This window comes from Borostomias antarcticus, assembly GCF_949987555.1.
Source record: "Borostomias antarcticus genome assembly, chromosome: 20".
Classification (NCBI taxonomy): domain Eukaryota; kingdom Metazoa; phylum Chordata; class Actinopteri; order Stomiiformes; family Stomiidae; genus Borostomias; species Borostomias antarcticus.
In genome coordinates this window covers 9,396,389-9,403,888 of record NC_140253.1, presented here as the reverse complement: position 1 = coordinate 9,403,888, position 7,500 = coordinate 9,396,389, and the positions used below count along the sequence as shown (strand labels likewise).

General features: G+C 54.3%; 1 pseudogene across 1 annotated transcript in view; it reads right to left on the bottom strand.

Annotated features, from left to right (window-relative positions):
• The window catches only part of LOC311322560 (adhesion G protein-coupled receptor L3-like), a 70,836-nt pseudogene that overhangs the window by 45,250 nt on the left and 18,086 nt on the right, over positions 1 to 7,500 (bottom strand). The window contains exons 3-5 of the transcript in view: positions 3,714 to 3,728; positions 1,099 to 1,894; positions 1 to 42 (exon numbers count right to left, since the gene is read on the bottom strand). The exon at positions 1 to 42 is cut by the window's left edge and continues 103 nt beyond it. The product of the transcript in view is annotated as an adhesion G protein-coupled receptor L3-like (transcript). The remainder of the gene's footprint in view (positions 43 to 1,098; positions 1,895 to 3,713; positions 3,729 to 7,500) is intronic.

Genomic DNA, 7,500 nt, shown 5'->3' with positions numbered 1-7,500 from the left:
GTTCCCGGTCGCGCCGGCGAGAAAATCTCTACGGGGTCGTCGCTGGAGACGCGGAAAAAACAACAACAAACAAGGAAGAAAAAGGCGCGGGCCGATCGACCCCTCTTGTCTTTCCCTGAAAAGGATAAAATCATCGCCGTTGCGAGAGAGAGAGAGAGAGAGAGACAAAGAGAGAGGAGAGAGAGAAAGAGAGAGAGAGAGGAGAGGAGTGGCATTGATTGTATTTATTTATCTTTCCCTGGTCAGCAGTCTGGCCAGCGTTGCTGTTTGGAGGTCGTTCTCTACATTCAATCCCCATTGATCTCCTCTTTAAAGTCTCCCGAGACGTCCAGAACTCCATTATAAGAGCGATCTGGCACACGTGCGCCTGCAACGCACGACTACACGCCCGCACGCCAGCGTTAGATACACTCGCATCCTGTCTCTCTCTCACACACACCACACACACACACACACACACACACACACACACATACACACACACACACATACACACACACACACACACACACACATACACACACACACACGAGCAATCGGTAACAACAAAGTTTCTACCACTCCCTCGTTCGCTCCCATAACTCCTTGTAAGCGCGTCTCGTAAATGCTTGTAAGAGCGCTTCTAATTCGCCCATCATTTAATAAGACCTGCAGCCAAGCCGTCTGGCGAGAGCCACGGGAAGAGAGGTGCAGAGATGCAATTACCCAACGCTGGCCAAATCACCCTAGGCTCAGGGGGCCGGAGCCTTAACATCCGGAGAAGGGGGGGGAGGGGGGGGTAAGGCTCCCTCCGCACCCCAGCTAAGAGCACCTGTCTCTGGGAGGAATCACTCAGCCACCCTCCTCTCACCCTTTACACACTCCTGGGCCCGTTTAAGAGTAATGCGATTTCATAGGGTAAGCCGAGCAAGGCTGTCAGCAGCGTATGCAATCAGTGTGTGTGTGTGTGTGTGTGTGTGTGTGTGTGTGTGTGTGTGTGCGTTCCCCCTTTTTTTTTCCTCCACACACCTACGAAACCAGAGAGCCGGGACAGGACACCTACTAGTCTTCAACATATGTGCGCGTGTGCGTGCGACGGGCGACGCCCCCTCACCTAGCCTGTTGTCGTTGTTGCCGAAGTCCAGCGAGTACTTGACCACGTGGTAGTTATTCCACACGTAGAGCAGGTTGTCTCGCGGGTTGTAGTCCACGGCGGCGATGTACTGGTAGGAGTTGGGGAAGGGCACGCTGAGAGTGGTCTCCTTGCCCTTGTCGGTGCTGTACATGTAGTCGATCTTGTTGCCCGTGCCCTCGTTGTCGTCGTCCTCGTACACCGTCTTCACCACGTACAGCACGCCGCAGATCATGAAGGCGTTGGACGCCGTGCGCTTGTCGTAGCTGGTGTCCCACGAGCCCTCCACCCGCAGCGTGTACGGGTTGAGCTGGCTGACCACGATGCGCCCGTTGTTCTGCTCGGTGGCGTAGACCACCCACAGGCCGTTCTCGTCCACCGCCAGGTCGATGTCCGACTTGCCGCCCCAGCGGTACGGCGACGTGTCGTGGTAGTTGGCGTTGGCGATGATGGCCTCGCCGCTCTTGATGCGCGTGCGCAGGTCGAACTTGACGATGTTGCGCGTGCGCTCCTTGTTGAAGAACAGGGCGCCGTCGTAGACCACGAAGCCCGTGCCGTCGACGCGGTGCGGCAGCTTGTAGGTGGTGGTGGGACGGCCGGCCACGAAGTCCTCCTTGGAGGAGTACTCCGTCAGCGTGTCGGTCCGGTACGGCGTCCAGGGCATGTAGTAGATCTTATCGGACGCCTGTAAGGGGTCCTTGCACCAGGCGCCGGACTGGTGGTCCGACTCGAAGAGGTGCTCGCTCTGGTAGACCCCTCGGAGGACACCTGGACACAGGAACACTGGGCCGGGGGAGCGGGGGGGGGCAGAGGAGAGACAGTGACAACGTTAACAGAACTCCCCTACCGTGCGGACGGTCGATGTCTGGCGTTGCGTCTACGTCATGTCTGCGAGCGTCGTGTCTAGAGGTGACCGTTTTAACAGGGAGGATTTCATCCGAGGCCCGTGAGGATCCATAAAAAACGATGACTCATAGTTTTCGAGAATTGTTAAAAGTTTTAAAGAGATGGTTTGGAGCGGCCGTCCGGGAGCGTGTCCCGGCGCGGTGACTAACCCGCCCTGCCGCGGCCGGCTGACCTCTGACCTCGGGTCAAGTCGGTCGTAACGTCTGTCGCTCAGCTGATCAATAATCCTCTCTCAGACAAAGACAGGAAGAGCAGAGGAAACGGAACATTCTGTCCTCGCGTCCTTTCCTCCTGTATTCCCATCCTGCTCTCCCTCCCTCCATCCCTCTCTCTCCCTCCCTCCATCCCTCTCTCTCCCTCCCTCCATCCCTCTCTCCCTCCCTCCATCCCTCTCTCCCTCCCTCCCTCCTCCCGTCTCTCTCCCTCCCTCCCCCCATCCCTCTCTCTCCCTCCCTCCCTCCTCCCCTCCCCTCTCCCTCCCTCCCTCCATCTCTTTCTCCCTCCCTCCATCCCTCTCTCTCTCCTTCTCTTCCTCCTCCCGTCTCTCTCCCTCCCTCCCCCTCTCTCCCTCCCTCCCTCCTCCCCTCCCCTCTCCCTCCCTCCCTCCCTCCATCTCTCTCTCCCTCCCTCCATCCCTCTCTCTCCCTCCCTGCTCCCCTTTATCTCTCTCCCTCCCTCCATCCCTCTCTCTCTCCCTCCCTTCCTCCTCCCCTCTCTCCCCCTCCCTCCCTCTCTCCCTACTCATTAGTTTCTTTCTTTCTTTTCTCTTTCTATTCTTTCCAGAGTGTGTGACTGACTGTCCAGCTTTCTCTCCCCATTGTCACGGCTGCTCCAGTGACTCACTCCCCTGCGTGCCAGGCCTCGGTATTCCCAGAACCGGAACGCCACGTCTTTGGATTTTTTTTACGGGGTCGACGCAGGGACCCGTAAAAGTTCCCGGGACGCCGGAGCGACCTGCCGGCCCCCAGCCCCCGGGCGTCTCTGGGACCCGGTGTCATGTGGCTGGAATGCGCGTCCCTCCCCGCCACTCCCTCCGTCCAGATGTGCGGTTTTTGTTCCCCCCCACCCCCCCGCCTCCCTGGAACCCTTCCTCCCCCCGCCCCCCCCCCCCTCCCACCCCGCAATACGATTCCCAGCCCTCGGCTCTGAAGGACGGGGGGAAGCGGTGATTGATTTACGACCCGCCCGATGGTTTCTCAAGATGTGGAGGCCCTCGCTCGCCGCCAGGTACGTCGGCGCGCGGCGTTTGAGACGTCGACTCTCGCCCCCCCGCCTAATTTAACGGCGTCTTTGTCTGCCGTTCCGAGGGGGAACGGCAGACGCTGCGCGCGGCGTGCCAATTAAACCGAGAAGTATTTCTAAGGCTGCTAACTCCGAGATCAAAATATCTTAAAATAGTGCCGGCGAGCGCGGAGGCGCTGTCGCTCTGTCACCCGGTACAAAGCGGCGTCGCCGCGGCAGCCGGAAGCAACGATCAACGACAAACCACAGAGAATCTAAAAGCCCGCTGTGTGACAGGGCGAACAAAGATGTTCTTTTCACAGGAGGGAGTGCGTGTGTGAGTGGCTGATAGAGAGAGAGAGAGAGAGAGAAAGACTGTTTGTGTGTGTGTGTGTGCGTGTGTGTGTGTGTGTGTGTGCGTGTGTGTGTGCGTGTGTGTGTGTGTGCGTGTGTTGTGTGACAAGCACTGACTTACCTTTCTGTTCCACTTCTATCCCAGCCATCACAGGAAAGATCAAAAGAGAGATCAGAAGAGAGAGAGAGAGAGAGAGAGAGAGAGAGAGAGAGAGAGAGAGAGAAAAGAGAAAACCAGAGAGAGGAGACATAAATAGATTAATGATGCAATAAGATGAACATGGTGATAATACAGCCCTGGATGTGTGTAATCCGTCTCCTGTTTCAGCCCAACTTGGTGGGAGAACCTGAGCGTTCTTCACGAGGGGCCGGTAATCATATTATTACATAATCACAGCAGGAGCAACAACTTCGGCTGTCTGACGACTAATGCGTTTTTCACACACACGTTTTTACGCGCACGTACGCGCACACACCACGCATACTGTAACAGACGCGCACACAGACACACTCTCGCTCAAAGTGTCCTGCTACATTACCGCTGACGGAAACAATGCAAATTGAACGGAGGTAATGTGCAGTTTAATATACGGTATGCAAATAGAGGCAGGGAACATGAATAATCCCTGTGAACGTATGTGGTGTTTACTGCTGCGGGTTTGTGTGGGATAACAGTCATTAAAAGTCTTAATGTATGCGTGTATGCGTGTGTGCATGCTACTGTGTGTATAGGGGTGTCTATTTGTGTACATAACATCACAAAACAAACCAAAAAAAAACCTTCAATGGCCAAAGCCCATCCAGTCCCCCCCTCTCTCTGTTGTAGTCTCTCGGTGTAATACCCGGTGTAGTTCACCGTTGGAGCGATATCACACACACACACACACACACTCACACACACGCGCACGCACGCACGCACGCACACGTTCTCGATCCTCTTAGAACATATGAATTCCATTTCACCTTGCACCCACGGGGACTAGGGGAATGTGAACATAGCAGCAACCTAATCCTGCTGCGGCCTTCCGTTCTTCAATCTATCAGGGCTGTTAGACCCTCACTGGGAGACCCGGGAATGGGACCGCTTCCCTGGGGAGGGGGGGCTAGGGTGGGCAGACGACAGCAGAAGAGGGGAGGAGGAGGAGAGCAGGGAGGAGAGGGGAGAGAACGGGCGGAGCCGGGGGAGGGAGGTGGGAGGAGGGAGACGGAGGAGAGAGGAGGAGAGGAGGGAGGGAGGGCTAGGTCTGGGAACATGGCAGCGCGCTGTGGCCCACAACGATCTCATGTTTATATATACAGTAGTGTCCGCATGTTCACTACATCCTGTCGCGCGAACGCATGAATTCTTCGGCGTATTAAAGTGGTACCGACACGCCGACGACGCACACACAGGCGCACACACACACAGGCGCGCACACACACACACAAACACACAGGCAGCCATTAAACGTTCGCCCCTATGAAATATTCATGAGGACGGGTGGTCGCAGCAGATCTATCTCTATAAGTGCGTCGCATCTTAGGGAGGGGAAGGTGTTGAGCAGAAAGGGGCGCGTCGCAGAGTGTTAAGACATAAAACGCTTCACAGTGTGAAGACGCAAGCTCGGGGGTGGAGGGGGGGGGGGGCAGGTTATAGGTGTGTGTGTGTGTGTGGGGGGGGTATCTAAACAGAGCCTTCTTGTAAAACGCGCCTGGCAGTTGTTGATTTGTGAATAGCGCCTTTATCTGTAAGAACATAAAGACACATGCACATATGCCATAAACTCCTTGAGAGGAGGCGAGCGGGGTGTGTGTGTGTGTGTGTGTGTGTGTGTGTGTGTGGGCGGGATGCGGAATGAGCGCCAACATGTTGACCGAGCGGCAGACTGAACACAAGTGCCGCGCGCTCTCGACAATCACCCGTGTAGCGGGAGGAGGAAACAGACACCTTAACAACCGGCCTTTATCTTCACAGAAGCACTTAAGGACCCGACTGTGGAGGTGTACCGAGGTACCGGGGGAGTCCCCCGGGGGGGGTGGGGGGGGGTCTTCAAGGCCGTGGAGCGAGTAATGGACTGCAAATGAAAGAGTTTGCAAACGGCAAACATCCCAAATGGCGCACGGAAATGTCAAACAGAACGTCATCGGATTTGTGGCGCCCGCCGACGATTAGCGGCGCCTTCAACGCCGTCGGCTGGCCGGATTGTTCCGCCCTCGTGGCGGCCGTTGAATATGCGTGTCGGCGATCGGGAGGGAAGTCAAGGCGGCTTGGAATATAACAACCGTGGCAGAGTTCAAAACATCCCGGGTTTGAGGGGAGAGAGGCTTGGTGGGTTCACGTTCGCTCAAATTCTTGTCTTCATGCCGGCGGGGGTTTCGGCAGGTTAAGCGGTTTCCAGGGGAACGTGGTCTCGGAGAGCTGTCCTTGAAGCTGAAGCGCTAACGGGTTCACGGCTTCCTCCCGATCTCCTTCCTTGTCCCGGCCTCGTTTTCCGCGGCCGACGTCCGGCGGCGACCTCCGCGTCTCTTAAAGGTCGTTCCCTCAAGACTTGGATTCCGAATGTGATTCCGTCATTCTCGGCTGCGTAGAAACATTTCCGCACCCTTATTTTATTTTTTTTATTTTTTTTAAATCTGTGCGAGGCTGTGAACGGTTGTGTTCGAGATGAGGAGAGATGTGAGTGGTTAGGGGTTAGAGAGACTCTCTGTGCTCCAAAAACAAGGTGTTTTTTTGTGCTGAATCTAATTCTACGGTCATTAAAAATCACCTCTCAATATTTCTGAGGTGAACTAATCAGTTCAAGCTGGCTTCACACCCCTAGTATGCACACACTCCCGCATGCGCGAACACACACACACACACACACACGCACACGCGCACACACACACACACACACACGCATCCACACTCAGGACAAACCTAACAGAGCTGCGGTATGAGATAATTAGCATTTTTATTGAAAACTTCTGGTTTATTAAAGTGGTATTAGAGCATGGGGAGAGATGGTGTGTGTGTGTGTGTGTGTGTGTGTGTGTGTGTGTGTGTGTGAGTGTGTGTGTGAGTGTGTGTGTGTTCAGTAAGACAGTAAGCTGTGAGAAAGAGAGAGAGCTCATGCCCTCGCCGCTATTATCTCTGATCTCCAATCAGTTCAGCCAGCTACAGTAAAGCCAAGGTCATTTACAGAGACACACCAACATCTCTCTCTCTCTCTCTCTCTCTCTCCAATTTTTCTCTCATTTTCTATTTCCCACCATTTTATTCATATACTGTACACATGTCCCTCTATCTTTCCACCATTGATCCCTCTCTTTTTCCCTGTGTCAATTTCAATCAATCAGCACTAGGGATGTTAATAGTTAAGAGACCATCGATTAATTGCCGACAAGAATTTACTCGAGTAAGATTTGGTTACTCGATGAATTGCTTGTTAATGGAACAGAACTTTTTTTTGGAACGAACGTTATCAACGGGAGTTGTGTGAAATGTAATCATGATTTAAGGTCTGACTGCACATGAGGACCCCACGCCAAGTAGTGAAAGCTAATTGGGATGCCGGGAAATTTCAACGACACGGAAGAAGACAAAAAAATGAAGCGAGCAAAGCGCAATCCGGCGCGGGACTTTCTTATCAAATAATCGACTATCGTTTGTTAAGGTTAACAGTTATCGATCAATGAAATTCCTTGAAATGTGCAACCCTACTCAGCACCCCTCTTTCTCCCTCTCTCACATTCTCTCTGGACTACCATTCCATGACTCACACCACAGGCTCTAAATCTGTTCCTCGGCTTCTGTGAAACACACACCTCTCTCTCTCCCTCCCTCCCTCCATCCATCCATCCATCTCTCGCTCTCTCTCCCTCCCTCACTCTCTCTCTCTCCGACCACCCCCTCTCTCCCTCTCCGTCTGTCTGTTTCGTTCCCCTCC